This window comes from Dermacentor variabilis, chromosome 8, assembly GCF_050947875.1.
Source record: "Dermacentor variabilis isolate Ectoservices chromosome 8, ASM5094787v1, whole genome shotgun sequence".
Classification (NCBI taxonomy): Eukaryota; Metazoa; Arthropoda; class Arachnida; order Ixodida; family Ixodidae; genus Dermacentor; species Dermacentor variabilis.
Genome location: NC_134575.1, coordinates 56,233,018 through 56,252,220, shown reverse-complemented (window position 1 = coordinate 56,252,220; position 19,203 = coordinate 56,233,018). Strand labels below are relative to the sequence as shown.

At 45.6% G+C, this 19,203-nt stretch overlaps 1 protein-coding gene across 3 annotated transcripts in view; it reads left to right on the top strand.

The window, feature by feature from the left end:
* The first annotated feature begins 16,200 nt into the window (after positions 1 to 16,200).
* Positions 16,201 to 19,203, top strand: part of LOC142591036 (uncharacterized) — a 256,522-nt gene continuing 253,519 nt past the window's right edge. Inside the window, exon 1 of one of the 3 annotated variants that reach the window (XM_075703412.1) lies at positions 16,201 to 16,351. The gene's annotated coding sequence lies outside the window, so the exon portion shown is untranslated. The remainder of the gene's footprint in view (positions 16,352 to 19,203) is intronic. The other 2 variants (XM_075703417.1, XM_075703414.1) reach the window with 2 other exon arrangements.

Here is a 19,203-nt window from a genome sequence, read left to right as displayed (position 1 = left end):
TGTATGACGGCGGCTGTGTGAGGACAACAGCGTGAACGACTAAGGTGTTACGAAGATGGCGTTCAGATGACAATATGAAAACAAAAGGTTAATTAATATGAAAAGGCGGTGGTGCGACCCCAGTGGTTCGTCGATGATGACATGAAAATGAATGGATGACATCGGCTGTATGAAGATGGCATGCCAATAGCGTAATTAGCACGACTGAAGATTTGTTTAATGATGGTGGGCAGATTTTTCTAGAGAAACTGGCCACACTGTATACGCAATGCCTCATGACCTCGAGCGTACCGGAATCTTGGAAGAACGCTAACATAATCCTAATCCATAAGAAAGCGGACGCCAAACACTTGAAAAATTATAGACCGATCAGCTTACTGTCAGTTGCCTACAAACTCTTTACTAAGGTAATCGCAAATAGAATCAGGAACACCTTAGACTTCTGTCAACCAAAGGAGCAGACAGGATTCCGTAAAGGCTACTCTACAATAGACCATATTCACACTATCAATCAGGTGATAGAGAAATGTGTGGAATATAACCAACCCTTATATATAGCTTTCATTGATTACGAGAAAGCGTTTGATTCTGTCGAAACCTCAGCAGTCATGGAGGCATTACGGAATCAGGGTGTAGCCGAGCCGCATGTAAAAATACTGAAAGATATCTATAGCGGCTCCACAGCCACCATAGTCCTCCATAAGCAAAGCAACAAAATCCCAATAAAGAAAGGCGTCAGGCAGGGCGATACGATCTCTCCAATGCTATTCACAGCGTGTTTACAGGAGGTATTCAGAGGCCTGGATAGGGAAGAATTGGGGATAAAAGTTAACGGGGAATAGCTTAGTAACTTGCGATTCGCTGATGATATTGCCTTGCTTAGTAACTCAGGGGACCAACTGCAATGCATGATCACTGACCTGGAGAAGCAAAGTAGAAGAGTGAGTCTAAATATTTGTCTGCAGAAAACTAAAGTAATGTTTAGCAGTCTCGGAAGAGAACAGTAGTTTACGATAGGTAGCGAGGCACTGGAAGTGGTAAGGGAATACATCTACTTAGGACAGGTAGTGAGCGCAGATCTGGATCATGAGACTGAAATAATCAGAAGAATAAGAATAGGCTGGGGTGCGTTTGGCAGGCATTCTGAGATCATGAACAGCAGGTTGCCATTATCCCTAAAGAGAAAAGTGTATAATAGCTGTGTCTTACCAGTACTCACCTACGGTGCAGAAACCTGGAGGCTTACGAAAAGGGTTCTACTCAAATTGAGGACGACGCAACGGGCTATGGAAAGAAAAATGATGGGTGTAACGTTAAGGGATAAGAAAAGAGCAGATTGGGTGAGGGAACGAACGCGAGTTAATGACATCTTAGTTGAAATCGAGAAAAAGAAATGGGCATGGGCAGGACATGTAATGAGGAGGGAAGATAACCGATGGTCATTAAGAGTTACGGACTGGATTCCAAGGGAAGGGAAGCGTACCAGGGGGAGGCAGAAAGTTAGGTGGGCGGATGAGATTAAGAAGTTTGCAGGGACGACATGGCCACAATTAGTACATGACCGGGGTTGTTGGAGAAGTATGGGAGAGGCCTTTGCCCTGCAGTGGGCGTAACCAGGCTGCTGCTGCTGCTGATGATGATGATGATGACGAATGATGATGAATGACTACAATTTGATTAAAATGAAGTGACGGAGGACTACCAATGATAAACCATGCCGGCATGTCGCCAACGTGATGAGTATGACGACAACAATGTGGCAATAACACCATGACAGCTACAGCCTAACGATGACAGCGTGATAAGTTTGGTATTACGAAGCTCTGAAATGAAAACAGCGTGAAGGCGTCTGTTCGATTACGGAGGCGGGATGATAGCGTTTGAGTACAACTACATTACGAGGCTGTATTGACGATATTCGAAAGACGAGGACTGCAAAATCACGACGATTGCAAAATGACGACATGAAACTTCAGCTTGGCACAGAATGCATCAGACCGTATAATTCATCACGTTTGTGTGTGCTCGAAGGCGGAGACTAGGACCCTTCAATGAACGGACCCGAGTATGACTCAGGCCAGCCAAAATAGGCATTTCACGGCCTGGCGCGGGCCGCGCTGGGCCCGGGCCGGGCCCACGCAGTGCTCTAGTAGGAAACGTTTAGATTGCCGAGCCCGGGATTTCAGGTTACGAGGTCACAAAATTATCGTAAGCGTGCGGGCGCACCACAAAAAGAGTTTCATGTCCCAACACGAAGAAGGCCAGTACAGGCAGTGCCGTGAGTCGTATGTTTGCCGCCGCTGAGGTAGAGAGCAAGGTGTTCGCGACGTCTGTATTTGGTTGTGACCATAAGAAAATCAGGACTTGACGTAACTTGCAACCTATCGTGATTATTTTCGCACGCAAACATATTGGTGAGCTTGTAAGAGGGTTTTAAAATCCGTCTTGTTCTCTTGATTTCGGACATTTCTTTAAAAACTTGAGAACTGTGGGCACGTTTGTTTTCAGGAACATATACATTCCAATTTTCTACCTCCAATTTCTGCATTCTCTTATAGGTTCACCGAAGCATAATTTTGTATAGTTGTTGCGGCAAAGAGAAACGTGATAATCCGTCAATCATAGTAAATTTGGACATTAGAGGCTGGCAATACCAGGAAATCTTAGAAGAGTAATACGAATAATAGCATACAATAATACGAAATCTTAGAAGTTATGATGCATGTGTTGTTTCTTGGAACAGCATGCATCAAAGTAGGTTTTTCTGCATTTTATACGATCGAGCAAAGCAACTTGAATATTCCACCCTTGATGTCATTGCCCTCGGCGTAGATAAATACAGCCTGGAGAGCAAGCCCATGAAATATATCAAGGAAAATTCTAAAACCTGTTTAGAAATGTCCGCGAACTGCTCATTTGAGACGTAATTACGCGCGGCTATGGCCCTTTGGGAAAAATAAGTGCGCCAGAACCAATCTGACGGCGACTGTCGACGGTAGTGCGTAAGAAATAAATCGATAAAGCTGCACAACACATAGCCCCTTTCGAAACGAGTTATGTATGAGGTGCGTAAATCAGCAGAACACCTTTTTCACGCTGCCCTAAGAAGACTCCGCATCATTTCGTGTGGACTCCGAAATGAATGGCACGTCGGTACCTGCGGATGCTGAGAAACGCACAAGGTGGAAACCGAGCTCCTTTCTCGCGCTTTATTTTTTTCGAAGGCGGTGTGCCATTTGGTGGCACTGTCGAGATCTACGCGCGTGGCCTCCGAGAAGAGAAGCGTGGCGCTGCGGTGATTGCGAACGCTAGGCATTGCTTCCTGGCTTGCCACGTACTCAGCGGCACACGCTAGGGTACCTACATTGGAATGATGGTGAGATAGAAGAGCACATGCCCAGTGAATCCAAGGTCCGGCTAGTAAAGCGTTGCTGTTAAAGGTGTTCTTTGAAAGGCGGTACGTACCAAGTTCATTAGTGGCGCAGCCTGCAAATTTGCCTTGTTGCTTATCTTGAGGAACTCTTTACACGATGCTTACATTCCCCTCAACATCGGATAAATTTAAGGGATCGTTTTCATCCTTGTAGCGCGCCGCATTCCCGCTTGCGAATACCTAAAGGCGTTCTCTCAAGAGCGGTGTCTCTCAAAAACAGTTTATTTTAATACCAGCACAGCTCCAGTGGCCCATACCCAGCGTTCCACATTGCCGTCAAAGAATTTCTTCGAACAGCGATGACTACCCAGCTACACTTCTACCCTGAAATATGTCGACGTCAAAGATGTTCGTTGAAGAGCGGCACGTTTGGGAAGATTTCCGCATGATGACTGACCCAATTTGGTGCTTTGGACGGCTAGGAACTGCGTTACCTAAGCACACAGCACGATGCACTACCCATTTGACTACAAACTACCCATTAACGCCGCTACGCAGGAAAGCGTTTAGACACAAAGATAGATAAGAACATAAAAACTTATAAATATATAACACCCAAAATTACGTGATATATACAGCGCACACAGTACTGTGGACACGATGCTGTGTGGCTTCTTATCTTGTTCCACGCCTTTTTAACGCTTGGTAAATAAGCATGAAGCCCGAATACACCCAATTTATTCAACTGTTATTCTCTAATTGTGATATTTGCAGTCGCAAGCGGCACTCACGAGACCCGTGAGGCGAGAACTTTTGTTTGAATTTCTGAATACCACTCATTATGGAAACAATCCCCGCTTGGCCAGCTCTTTTACTCACTGGGATATGTATAGGGGGAAGTTAAACCACTGCATTCAAGATAATCCACAGTAAAATGTCTGCTTAGCTATTCAGGGTTCGGCTACGATATGGCTCGTGGTCCATGAAGCCACATTGACATTGTGGGAGAAAATTAGCATCAGTGACTTACCACCTACGCCAGCGCGGACCAAAATAGGCGGGAAGAGTCCATGGTCAAAAAGTTCACAAGCTTATGAATTTGTCAGCACGTATGCGGAACAGGTTTCTAGAACCTTCAGGCGTGGAAACTGTTTTGTGACTGAACGAAATAGAGTATATGACCTAATGCGACGTGTCAACTTACGTGGTAATTCCACATGTTACCTGTTTAGCCTCATAGACCCCCCCCCCCGCACACACGCGCACACATACACAGATGACACTCGCGGAGTTCTTTTTTTTTTCAGGAATCACTCCCGTTGAATATGCGCCGAAGAATATTTTATCGGACTGTACAACCATGACTGCACTGGGCATTTGAGTATGCCTTAGGACTTATATTCTAGGAAGTGACATAGGCGCCTTATCAAAACTGCTCAGGGCTCTTGTCAAGAATAATGTCTAGAAGAAGCACACCACAAACATAGATGGGTTCGTTCATTGGCACGTTTTCAGTGATAAAATATTCGTGGATGCCTGAACATCGCGAAAATCTGATACCCTAAGTTTTCCGCTCTATTTCGACGTAAGACCAAGAACAGTTTTTACATTTTTCTAATTGACTGTGAAGAGACTAATATCTGTACTTGTAAGTATTGGTCATTACGAAAAGATCACAACCTTATCCGCATAAATCTATAAGTGTTAGAAGCCAAAAAATTATTAACGCCTATTCCAAGATAATTGCTATTGGAGTACTCATATGCTTAAACGACGAAGCGTGAAGTAATGTTGCGGGTTTTATCATAACAGTGACCTTGTAACAAAACCATTCGCAAGATCTCGCGTTGAAAAAGCAAGAAGGGCTTTCGTGTACCAAAACCTGGATTTCATGTGAGCCACGTTGTAGTGGTCTTCGAATGTATTTGGGGCTCACGTGATTCAATCAGGTGCGTCTAAATCAAATTAACCGAGTGTTTTTAAACTTTGCCTTCAGCGAAATGCAGCCAATGTGACTGTGATTGCGATCAAATGAGAAACCCCTACCTCCTTCTGCGCCTAGTTACCGATGAGCGTCATTTCTGTTAACCCGTTTCTATTGAAAGCTCAATTCATGTATATTACCTTAGAATTGCGAGCGGAAAGAATGAAAATACTGGCTTTAATTAAAGAAAGAATTAGGGCGAATGTACAGATATGTTTACGTCACTGAAAAGCTCGTGATTCTTAAACACTTCAGTTACTTAACTAACAAAACGCTGGTTTGTGCATTCAACCCCAAAAGTAACCTTAACGCTATTGCATTTCTCCGCAAAGACCGGGAATTACCTCGAAACTGGCGTTATCCTCAGAATTCGTTCTAAGTGGATACGCCTTGTGTACTCCAAGCCTACGAGGAGACACATACCCACACGTTTAATAGTCTGTAAGACGTGTTCTATCTAGAGAAGAAGAAGGAATCGCTGCCAGGTGGCCGATGACACGCGTTGTCACGGGGAACTATCACGCCCCGCAATAGAGCACGCAAAGTTCGCTGCAGCAGGCGGGTTCACGCACTTCCGACTTGTGGTGCGCATGTAGGAAGTGTCCTCACAACCGGAAAGAGCGTTTCCAGCATCTTCACGGATACTGGCACTTTCTGCGTTCGTATTAGCAGGCGGATACTGAACTAGCTGGGCCCTGTTCCTGCACCAGTATCGATGTTAACCCAGTAAGACCAAGGCTCATCAGCTGGAGCTTGTACTGTCGCTTTGCAATTGAAGTTTGTCAACCAGACCATGTCTATGTTGAAGAGCTACGGCAGGTCGTGGACTTCATGAAGTCTTCCGAAGCTTTTCCTTTGACGTTGCCGGTATTGTTCCATAGTTCCAAAGGGTCTCTTGATTTCGCAGTTGGTGTGTCAGCTGGGTGGAACTGAGAGGAAGCTTGGTTCTTAGCCGACGACCTATCAGTAGTTCCGCAGGGCTATACCCATGCTTCAAGGGAGTCGACCTGTAAGCTAGTAGCGTCAAGTAAGGGTCTTTCGCCTTTGTCGAGGAAGTATTGATGATTTTTACCGCAGCCTCAGCAAGCCCATTGCTCTGAGGTAGAGAGGGCTAGAGGTAATGTGCTTGAGGGCATAGTCCTGAGCGAAGAGTGAAAACTCAGTCGACGAAAACTGCGGGCCGTTGTCGGAAACCACTTCCTCAGGAAGCCCGTGGCGTGGGAAAAAATGACTTGCAGTGATTGACTACAGCTGCGGACGTAGGCTTTTCGAACCCAGCCAGTTCAGGGCATCTTGAATAATAATATGTTGCCATAAACCATCACGGGCTCTTATAGTGAAATAAGTCCACTGCAATGCGTTTCCAGGGTCCTCCTGCAAATTCGGAACCTTTAGTGGTATTTTTTGTTATTTGTTGCTTTGATGCATTGCTGCCATTGCTTCACCAGGGACGTGACATCAGCTCGTATAGTGGGCCACCAAACACAATCTCTGGCTCGAGCAAGTGTCTTTGTTATGCCGAACTGCCCTTGCCGAAGGATTTCGTTTTCGCAAGAGGCAGGGACGACAACTCCAGCAGCGTAGCGAAGTTAATCGTTCTCCAGAGTGAGCTAGAGTCGAGGCTCGTAGAAGGGTTTTAGGGCCACTGGTAAATCTCGCCTGGAGGGCCGCTCTTTATTTTCTTGCTCCACCGGTGAAGTTGTGCACAAACAGGGGGTGTTTGTTGAGATGTCTCTAACCATTGAAGGCCGTGTCTTCTGTGTTTTTTTTCTTTTTTGGAGAGGCGCTCTGGAAAGAGTGTCTGCGGCTAGAGGGTCTTTGCCTGGAACGCATACAATCTCGTACTGGTATCGCATCATTCTCATCTTTAGCCTCAGTAACGTGGGTGTCAGGTGTTGAAGGCTCTTCGACATGAAGCTGGTAACCAACGGCTTATGCTCCGTCTCCAGGTTGAACAGCTTGCCGACAGGATAATCCCCAAAATTGTCACATGCCCAGACAAAAGCAAGAGCCTCTTTCTCGATTTGAGCCTAACGCTTCTCGGTCTCTGAGGGTAATCGTGAAGCATAAGCGACGACAGAAAACTTGCCTTTCGTTTGCTTCTGCCGGACTAATGCACCAAGTCCGAAGGACCATGCGTCTGCACTGACGATCGTTTCTCTTGATGGATCGTAAACTCCATGAACAGGGCGTGGCGAGAGCACCGACTTTCATTTGTTTAACGCCCCGCTGCTGTGGAACATTCCAAGCAAACCATAGCTTCTTTGACAGTAAGAGAGTAAGTGGCTGTAGCACTTACAGTGATTTGGAATGAATCTGGCTAATTGTGTTGCCATGCCGAGAACTCTCTGCAGCGCGGTCCTATCTCTTGGAATCTCCATTTACAAAATGGCTCCAAACTTCTTTTCGTCCTGTCATATTCCACCTTGGTCTAGCCAGTGCCCAAGGAACACAAGGCACTTGACCTTAAACAAACATTTGCTTCGTTCAATGCCAGTCCAGCCTTGACGAGTATCGGAAGCCGATTTCTGAGTGCCTCATTATGGTCATGCTCGTTCGAACCCCAGATAAGGATTTGAGAGACAACCCTGTTGATGCTTTCTCAAATGCGTGACATTTGCGTCTCAAAGTGTTCAGAAATAGACGCAATTCCAAAAGGTAACCGGTTGAAGTGGAAATTCCACAAAGCTGATATGAATGTGCTGAACTCGTTAGAATCCCCGAAACGCGTAATTTGCAAAATGCAGAGTTAGCGTCCAGCTAGACGAACCCTTTCGCCCCATGAAGTAGTCCGAGAGTGTGCTCCACGGATGCTAAAGGATGCCATTCTCTCATTACATGGTGGTTGAGTTCTGTAAAGTCCTCGCAAATTCTGACGTCTCCGCAGAGCTTTGAGACAACTACCATTGGTGTACACCTCTCAGTCGGCTCCTCAACAGGTGATATAACACCAAGTTTCTGCATTCTTTGTGTTTCCATCTTTGTATTTTCGTATAAGCAAATCGGGATGCATCTCCGTAAGCTGAGCGCAAAAGGTTTCGCTCCTGCTCAGAGCTGCATCCGGTGTTCTCTGTGCAGCTTGCCAAGTTCCTGGCACAACGATGATACTTCTTCTTCTGGGTTCACTTTCACAGCAATGGCGTTTATAAATGTGAACATTCGGAGTTCTCTGATTGCTGGATTACCTGGGTATGGAGTGCTCACCTCACTTAGGATGTAAACATAATGAGTTGTGCCACGGTCGCGGTAAATGAACTCGAGTTGTGCCGCTCCTGCGGTTACAAGAAGCTTTCGATCTGGACCATATAACTAGCAAGGAGAAGCTGAAAAAAGGTGTTTTCTTGAGTGTCTGAAATATCTGCTCTGGGAGGACGGTTTCGTCAGCGACAATGTCAATTTTGAAGTCTACTTCCTTGCCTTGAACCACCAAGAATTTCGCCTCCCACGTTCCAGCATCCGATTGCCTTCAAGAATCGTGCTTCTAAGGTTATTCATTGGGTTCCAACACAGTCAAGGCTCCTCGACATGCATACGAATGCGTAATGACACTTTTACGGCAGTTCCTGCAGACTAACGTGCGTGCTGGGCAGAGTGGGAGGGTGCCACTCTTGACCGCGCCAAGCGCATGTCTTCTGTAAGCGGTTTTTGCGGGAGAATCAAGATGACTTGTTACGGCCCCGTGAATACCTTCCGTTTTTGTCCTGGTTTGAAGAACGCCCTCTTGTTTGGGTACCGCATGCAACTTTGTCCACAGATGGCACTTATTTGTCCAACTTATTTGGTTTCTGACGGACGCTCTCGATCTGGCGGAAACACTGAGGAGCGTTTTAAAGAATGAGCTCTGTATCGAGCTGTGACCTGGTGGATAACTTCTTACCTTTTATGCCACTACCGGGTGGTGACGCACGTACTCTTTTCGAAGGGAGCTGCACTCGCAATCTTTTGAAAGTGTAAAGCAAAGTAACGAAATCTTCTGCCTACTCACCATCTTGCTGCTTTCTGGTGTTGAATCTGGCTCGTTCAAAGATTACATTGCGTCGCGGCAGAAAGTATTTGTCGAACTCCTTCATGACTGCATCGAATTTCTTGGAGCCCGTCTACTTGATGTTGCTTGATCTTCGCGCACAACCCTGAAGAGGTTCGGAAACGTTCATATATTTGTTCCCACTTCGGCCACTGGTTGGGCTACGAGTAGTTGAAGGCATCCGTTGGTTGAATTGCGAACGACGCGATGGCCTCGAACGTCATAGGTTCGCCGGCGTTTCATTGATGGTGCCTCCCTTCGCATGGAGGGTCACTAGGAGCCGCTGTCCACTGGTAACACCTGTTCTTTTGGCACCATTGTGCAGCCAAGAAGGAAGAGCGAGATGGCCAGACGAGGTGTCACATAATCACACGTTTAAGAGTCTCTCAGAGGTGTTCCATCCAAAGAAGAAGAACGACGCGCTGGAGATCGCGATCCACCTGCCGTCACGGAGAATTATAACGCCCCGCTTTCACTAGATGGCAGCATCTACAACCAAAACACCCCGCCTGTTCTTTTCGTTTTTGAACACGGTAGCGTTAAGGGCATCGGGTCGCCATTAACTGTTAAAGAAAACTCTTCCGGAACAACTCATCCCAAACCACGGAGGCTTTCCGCGTGGCACGTAGGCATTACTGAACTAATTGAATTTATCGAAGTAAAACGTGTCAGCGAAATCGTAAAGTACGAATGACACACAGCCTGTAGACACGATAGCGAGGGATTCTTATTTGAACATATCATAAAACGTAAATCTTTTACGCGAAAACTCAAACTCAAACCGCTTTTTCAGCTGCTGTTTCAGGTGTTCCTTAGTAGGAGCTCCACGCACCACTAGGTTCGTTGCAACAGCATCCAGATGGCACTTGCCCCCGCGCAAGCGTAGCAGCGGTAGCACCCGCCCGGGGGGGGGGAGATAAAAGAGGGCAGAAAGCTCGCCTTCATGTCTAGCGCTCGCTATAAGCGCTTCCGGCTAAACATTGCGGTTACATGAGCAGCGGTTGCCAAGAAATGAGAAGCAGCCAGGGATTTTTGAATGATATAAGCGAAGTAGTGTTTAATACATAACTAAGACTTGCCTGATCGTATCTGGTATACTCTAGTCATTCGTAAACAATCTCTCTCACTCGACTGTATCCAAAACTGCCGCGTCTTCAGTAACGAAAAGTGTGGGTACGTAAAGCAGAATCCCTTCTGCATGGTCTTAGATGAGTGGGGTACATAATATACTGAGTCATAGGTTGTACTATTAAAGAAAACGATATGTCAAGGACAGGGTTTGGTGCTATGCTTGGCGTGTTCATATTTTCCCTTTGAACGAGATCCGCTTTCTACAGGCTGAGTGTAATTTCTTGTGCGTACATATACGCTTGCGCTTGAAGAATCAGCTCCCACAAGTTGTTTGGGCACCACGATTCCTGTATTCATTTGAGTCACCCCTGTCGTCATTTTTTTCTGGTTAGAGCTACTTCCTCATAAGGTAAAAGCAACGAGAGCTTTTTCAAATGGTTAATGGCTATAAATATTTTCCTTTAGGCATTTGGAATGAGTAAGCTCCTTTCTTTCTCAATTTTTATTAAATTCAATAAGCAATTTTGGTAACCGATAAGATGGTCAGAAAAAACCGACAGTTGGAACCCATTACTACTGGTGGAGGTGGTAAAAGCGGGAAGGCAATTTGAGTACGCGCTTCATTCTTCAATCAAATATTTTAAAAGTTGTTCTTGCATTGCTACGCTTCACATTTGGCATCAATGGCCAGTTGTAGATGACAATTAATTTAGAAGAAGAAAATTAAATCAACTGAAATTTTTAAGCCTCATTTTTGGTCAAAAAAGACAATGGACGTCTGGGAAAAGGCGGCACGTTACATAGACCATTACGCCAACAGTTGCCGATAGAACAGCCTAGGCAATACGACTTTACATATGATTGTAGCTAGTTGAGACATGTGATTTGTATGTAAGTAAAATATATACACAGATGTCGTTACAACACGAATTATTAATGGCTTGAGGCACTGGTTCATCTAGTGGGACACTGCAATGCAGAAGTCAAAAAGGTGCACGGAGGTACCACGAAGGCGCACTTCATATAAAATTATACGGACGTCCTTAATGTTTAGTGAATGAAGGGTGAAACACACACAGTATTCGTAATTCAGTATTATTCCCTAATGTATTTTAGGGTGACATTATTTTACCGCCACATGACTGAAAAGACTGCAACTGCCAGGGCGAAACGGTCCAAATTTGCTAATGCTCTGGCGAAGGTTTACCTAGTCGTATGTGAGGTTGTTGGTAGTACATTATCAATAATTAAACGTTGTTGGATATTTATTCATTTATTTATTTCACAGTAACTCTAAAGACTTCTAGGGAGGGCATTGCATTGGCAAAGGTTGCATCTGTGAGGCAAGGAATTGTGTGTACATATAAATACAGTACAAAAACAAAACTGAAATAAAATTAATTACAGTGCATCAACCCATTAAAAAAGAAGAAAATAAAAAATAAATATAGTTTATCAGTACAACAACTTTAAATGATTTGCACAAACTGTGGCAACATCACGGAACCTTTGGTTATCGGCGCATGAAAAAAAAATATGTTTACAAATCAGACAGTGTAACGTTATACATTAGTTGTGCACGGTACTGCATAGAGGGACTGTAAATTTGCAGGGATTTGTTTCCGTGACAATGTGCGATGGCAGGTTATTCCACTCTATCGTGGTGCGAGGTATAAATGACTGACCAAATGCCAGGGAGCGACACAGGATTCATTAGACTTCGCAAGAATGATCCCGATGCGGAAAAATGCCTGAGGGTTCACACATGAACTCGTTGTGAAGAGATACGCGATAGTAAAGCTTATGGAATAGTGTAAAACGACATATAACAAGTTTTTTTTTTAAATCAGTTTTTCCATAGAGAAATATCGAACACATTGACAATACCAAACTAGGAGTATATTTTTAGGTGTTGGCATGTAATGTATGTTCAACATTACTTACCGGACGTTCCTATACAACGTCGGTAAGGGACTGTTCGTGCTTCGCACATGCTTTCCAAACAGTGAATGCGGAAGTGGGTCAGAATAAGTGAATTATGTGAGGTAAATACAAGAAGTAACAAATGGTTGGAAGTTATTACTTTAGATCTTACAAGTAGGAAAATTCTATGCTGACGAAACACATAATTTACTCAATGGAATTTCGATCTTAGACATTTAGGCGTGCCTCCGAGTAGAGATTTTCGAGATGGTTACACCTAGACGTTTTGTGCTATGCACACCCGCGAGCAAACGAATACGGACCAGCGATCGCGCGATAAAAATTATTTTCGCCTCTGTCTCTGAATGCAAGGTGAAAGTAAAGATTGCAGTCCAAACTTGGCATTACGAATTTTCTAGTGCACTCGTCAGTTGCCGTTTATTCGTGTTATTCACGGAAAATTTCTCTTATTATGCGATCCTCTGGTCCGTATACTCTTGCTCACGGGTGTGCAGTTTTGATGCCATCAAGTCTGTGCTTAAGCATTACATTACAAAAAAACAGAAAAATCCTCAGGTGAGTATTGCTGTACTTATGTCGCAGAAAAAGCCCAAGTGCAAGATACGATGCGTAAAATAAATGTCCGGAGTTCATACCATTCCTGAATAGAAGATATGTTAGCTAAGTGAGAATCACTCAAAATGAGCTAAATTAAATGTAGCGGCTTTTGAACTGAGTCCAACAACAAGCGCTAAAGCTTAGTGAAGCTTAGGGTGCGCGATTACATTGCATAGTACATTTCACTAAAACAGCAGCAGCGAGATGGACTTTCCTACAAAGAAATGTGAGTTTACAGTTAGCTTTGTCATCATCATCATCATCATCATCATCAGCCTGGATACGCCCACTACAGGACAAAGGCCTCTCCCATACATCTCCAACAACCCCGGTCATGTACTAATTGTGGCCATGCCGTCCCTGCAAACTTCTTAATCTTATCCGCCCACCTAACTTTCTGCCGCCCCCTGCTGCGCTTCCCTTCCCTTGGGATCCAGTCCGTAACCCTTAATGACCATCCGTTATCTTCCCTCCTCATTACATGTCCTGCCCATGCCCATTTCTTTTTCTTGATTTCAACTAAGATGTCATTAACTCGCGTTTGTTCCCTCACCCAATCTGCTCTTTTCTTATCCCTTAACGTTACACCTATCATTCTTCTTTCCATAGCTCGTTGTGTCGTCCTCAATTTGAGTAGAACCCTTTTCGTAAGCCTCCAGGTTTCTGCCCCGTAGGTGAGTACTGGTAAGACACAGCTATTATATACTTTTGTCTTGAGGGATAACGGCAACCTGCTGTTCATGATTTGGGAATGCCTGCCAAACGCACTCCAGCCCATTCTTATTCTTCTGATTATTTCCGTCTCATGATCCGATCCGCCGTCACTACCTGCCCTAAGTAGATGTATTCCCTTACGACTTGCAGTGCCTCGCTGCATATTGTAAATTGCTGTTCTCTCCCGAGACTGTTAAGCATTACTTCAGTTTTCTGCATATTAGTTTTTAGACCCACTCTTCTGCTTTGCCTCTCCAGGTCAGTGAGCATGCATTGCAATTGGTCCCCTGAGTTACTAAGCAAGGCAATATCATCAGCGAATCGCAAGTTACTAAGGTATTCTCCATTAACTTTTATCCCCAATTCTTCCCAATCCAGGTCTCTGAATACCTCCTGTAAACACGCTGTGAATAGCATTGGAGATATCGTAATCTCCCTGCCTGACGCCTTTCTTTATTGATATTTTGTTGCTCGCTTTATGGAGGACTACGGTGGCTGTGGAGCCGCTATAGATATCTTCCAGTATTTTTACATATGGCTCATCTACACCCTGATTACGTAATGCCTCCATGACTGCTGAGGTTTCGACTGAATCAAACGCTTTCTCGTAATCAATGAAAGCTATATATAAGGGTTGGTTATATTCTGCACATTCTGCACATCAGCATACTACAAATTTTTGATGGATGAGATACTCACGGTATCTACAATTATACTACAATTATACTACAATTCCATCTCTCTGCTCGGTCCGCCATACAAACACCTACCAGATTTCTCCGGCCGCTCGCTCCCAGACGCAAAGCTTTCCGCCCCCTCGTCGCAACCCAGCTGACTGGCGCACAGCGGATGATAAACCTATCTGTTTTAATTGTTCTCACATTGGACACATCGCCCGTCATTGCCGCAAACATTGGTCGTCGCCTGCTCGGTGGTCGTCTCCGAGTCACTACCGCCAAGTACCAGACAATCGTACTTTCTCGCCATATACGCCGACTAGGAACATCAACGCCGACAGTGCTCCACCAAGATCCAGCCGATCCCCGTCTCCGCACGGTCGTAGGTACCGTTCGCCTCTCGTTCAACGCTCTTCGTTGCCTTCTGCAACCGGTCGCTTCCCTTCGGGAAACTAGGCGGTGCAGCTCCCGGAGGTGAAGCTGCAACACCGACCCGGCCCACAAATCCTCTGTTGACCCTGCCTACATGTGGAAACCTGCTGGACATTGAAGTTGATGGCGTTCCTGTTCGATCTCTCGTTGACACAGGAGCGCAGCTTTCAGTTATGAGCGCTGCTCTCCGCCGAAGGCTCAAAAAGGTTCGGACACCCGCCGTACCGTGCACTGTGCGAGTCGCCGATGGGAGCACTTCACCTGTCCTTGGAATGTGCACAGCACGTGTGACCAGTGGGGGCCATTATGCCGTTGTTCTTTCTATCGTCCTTGAACACTGTCCACCCGACCTAATTCTCGGCCTCGACTTCCTTTCGAAACACTCTGCCCAAATTGACTGCTCCGCAGGTGTACAGTTGGACCTGCCGCTTCCTGCCGACGCAACCACTCGTGTTTCACACCGCTTATGTTCTGCTGAGTTTGCAAGACTGTCTCCACAAGCGGCTACAAATGTCCTCCTTACGTCCTGTCCTCCCGTACCTGATGGCGAGTACGTCGTGTCGCCGCTTACTGACGTGGTTTTGTCGCGCAGTATTACCCTACCGAGCACCATAATCCGGATCCGCGAAAACTGCGCTCGCGTGCCCATCCTCAATTTTGGATTTTCGTCGCGTGTGCTGCCACATGGTATCGCCATAGCGCATATCACTCCTTTGGAAGAATTTGAGATTTCTTCTTTGACCTCTGAATCCTTCGTCAGTACCAACGGACCTTTGTCACCCACTCCTCCGTACTCGACGCCTGCGGACGATGTTTCTATGATCGCCCCTGACCTTCCTTCCGAGCAAACAACAGCTCTTCGTCACCTCCTGTCATCTTGTCGGGACATCTTTGATTTGGACGACCGTCCACTTGGCCAGACATCTGTTGTCACGCATCACATCAAGAACGGTGACGCCAGCCCCATTCATAGGCGGCCATATCGTGTATCCGCAACAAAAAGGGCCATCATACAGACAGAAGTAGACAGTATGATGGACAAGGACATCATTGAACCTTCCAGTAGCCCGTGGGCATCACCGGTTGTCTTAGTAAAGAAAAAAGACAACTCATGGCGCTTCTGCGTTGACTACCGTCACCACTACAGGATAACAAATTGTAGCCAGCAAGTAATAAAATCGGCCACATGGCTCTGTCCATATTGTTTCTCCGCTTGAATAAAGAGAAAATGTTTCTACAGGTCACAATGCAGGATACATATGTCAGACGCTGTAAAAGTTCTCAAGTAGAGCAGAGTTGGTCTAAGTTAACCTTATAATTTGGCAAACACAGCCAGAAAGGTCAATATTATAACAACGAGCAGAGACCCTCAGTTTATCGTCTAAACTGTATGTCTTCCTTCCTTTTTTTCTCAGCTGTGTCGCACTGCGCACGTCCGAAGAAACAGAACCACTGAGGGACGCCAATCGTAGCCCGAAAAGGTTTGAATGTGTTCACCTATCTCTTCTGAGCAGCAAAATAATCAGTAAATTTAGGTGAGTGGTTCTCAGCTTTATATGCACTTAATAATTGTGTGGGATGACACACGATGTCGCATGTCATATCGCAATCTCAGGAGATGCTACCAATTACAGTGGATTGGTCCAAACTTCGAATCAAGTTATATGTAAGGGCTAATATTTGCACCTCAAAAATCTAGTTGGAGAAATCTGTGCTGATATCTGTGTTAAAAAGAAAACGGACGCTTAGAGTACTCCAAGACGCGAAATTTCAGCGCAGCTCTACAGGTGTTTTTCTTTTGCGATATATTGGCTGGTGCGGGCATTTTGTCTCGTGCGGCACAGGTCAGACGGAGCAAAGTTTTCCACGACCACCGTTTTTTTTTTCGGGAGAGCGCAAGAGGCAGCGCGTGTGTGCCGCGTGAGCGTGATTCACAGCAGCTGCCGCAAACAGACCTCCACTCATGCAGCTCTTTGTTATTATTTGCAATATCAGTGGGCGCGCTCGCGGCATGCTGTCGGAGAAGAGACGACAGCGCGCTACTCTGGGGCCATCTAGTAGCGGCCGCTGCCGCAGAGCCCGTCTTGCACAGCACTACGTTTTTTCAGCGAATCTGTTTTGACTAGGTTCTTTGGGATTTCGCGTCCGTCGGCATAGACCAACAGTTTATACACCTCTCCACCGACAACGCCTATTTCGCAATCCTTGCCACGAACACCGCCTCTCTAATAAGATTGTGCGATACCGCTGCACACGCAGTACGCCGGCCACCTGTGCGGTGCACTTGAGCACACGTAGTGATTGACGTAGCCGCGATTTAATAAAACACGATTGCCTCTACACATATTTTCGTATTATTGCCTTGTGACGTAGAGATCGTGCCACCGCCTTTATCATGTTCACTTTGGAATCAGCATGGGCACGACACCTATTGTTCAATCGACACTGCAGATATTACAGATACCTAGGAGTCCATTTAATCTCTATTCTTTGCTGGTCTTCACACATCGACAGCGTTATAAATAAATGTAATGGCATCTTAGGTTATATCCGTTGAAACTTCTCTTCCGTTCCATCATCAATAAAGTTAATTTTATACAAGACGCTGCTTAGAAGTAAAATGGAATACGCTTCACCAATTATGGGACCCACATGCTGAGACACTAACACAGTCTCTCGAACATGTTCAAAATAATGCCTAGCGTTTCATCTTAAGCAATTATAACCGTACGGCAAGCGTAAATTCTAAAAAAAAACATCGTGTAACTTCCACCGTTTACTGCTCGTCGCAAATTCTCACGCCTAGCTTGGTTTCATAAAATATGCTTCCATAATTCATACCTGCGCGATAATCTTACTTTATCCCCAACCTACATAGCTCCTCACATTGATCATCATCACAAAGTTGGAGTTTTACAGTGTCGCACTAGAGCTCGTCACGAATCTTTTCTTCCGAGGACGAAACCGCCTTCTCAGTGCGTTGATTGCTTTAAAATCCACGCACAATCTCGTACAGCCATAATCGACAGCATCGCTTCGGGCCTATGACAATGTCACTTGCTGCCATTATTTTGCAACTTTCTTTTGCCCACTCTGTAATAGTTGTCGTCTCGAGGTTATAATTAATGAAATTAAATTAAATGGAAGAAGACCAGCGGAAATACAATGAGCGTCGACACAAATAGAAGTGCGAACGAGCGTGCCGCGAACGTGAGGCCGCCCTTGCCGCTGCATCCAGTCCGACAGAGACGACTGCTGGCGCAGCTCTCCGTGAAGAAAAGCAACTCGCACGTGTCGAGTGGCTTTTGTGCAAGCGGCGCCGTCGAGCGAATACCCCCGATGATGATCGGGCCCGTAAGGCGAAACGCAAGCTCGACGCTTACCAAGAGCTGCATATCACGCAGTGCAAAATGCATGTCGCCCCGCGAGGTCCCACAATCAGAACGCTTCCCAGTTGCTACGTCGACGTGCGGAGACATAGAAAAAGCAATCATAGCACTAGGTGCACTGGACTGCTTTCTTCACAGGGTGCAAGGGTTCTGAATTTTCTTCTAACGCTTTCGCCGTTCTCTCCTCCTCCGCTTTCCGCTTCAGGGTTCCGACGCACCCCCACATCTACGCTTTCCTGCCTTCCACTCGCATCACTATCGCCATCTTTCATCCCCCGCTGCGCTCCTCGTTGGCTTTTTCATTCCTCGCTGCGCTCCTCCTTCTATCAGTTATGCTGAGGGAGGACACCGACACGAAACGTAGGATCGGGTGCCTCAGAGCTGCGATTGACAATGGTATGTCAGAGCTACGCTTTAATATGTTAGCGCTTGCACCATTACCCCTTTTAAGATTCAAGGCACTATCTCATATTTTATTCTGGCCTCAAAATGTTCTATGTTTAATCGTTGCGGCATTCTTCCCATTTTTTTAAGGTCATCTTTGTGTGTGCTTCAGTAAGCCTTTTCTTCGTTTATGTTCGCGCACAAATACTTGTATTGCTCGACTACGGGAATGACTTGCTGTTGAATTGACACTATTAGATTACTCGTCCTTTCATGAGAGATCATATTTCCTGATTTGTTGGTGCTAAAGTGAAATCCTAGATGCGCCCCTTCAATGCCAAATATTTTTTGCAAGTCTCTGCAAATCTTCCGCATTATCTGCTAATAGCTCCATGCCTCCGATTGCTTCAACACCAGAACCTCCTTGCCACCGCTTATCCATTACGCATGTACGGCCAATAAAAAATAATTCACTGGTCCCATTCGTCTTTGTACGCCCTTAACATAAAGCGCTAAGACCAATGGAGATAGACTGCATTCTTGTCGATGTACTTGCTGAATTTTCCCGACTTCGTTACCTTTTTCGGCCTTCCCATGCAAATAGTTCTCGGTTG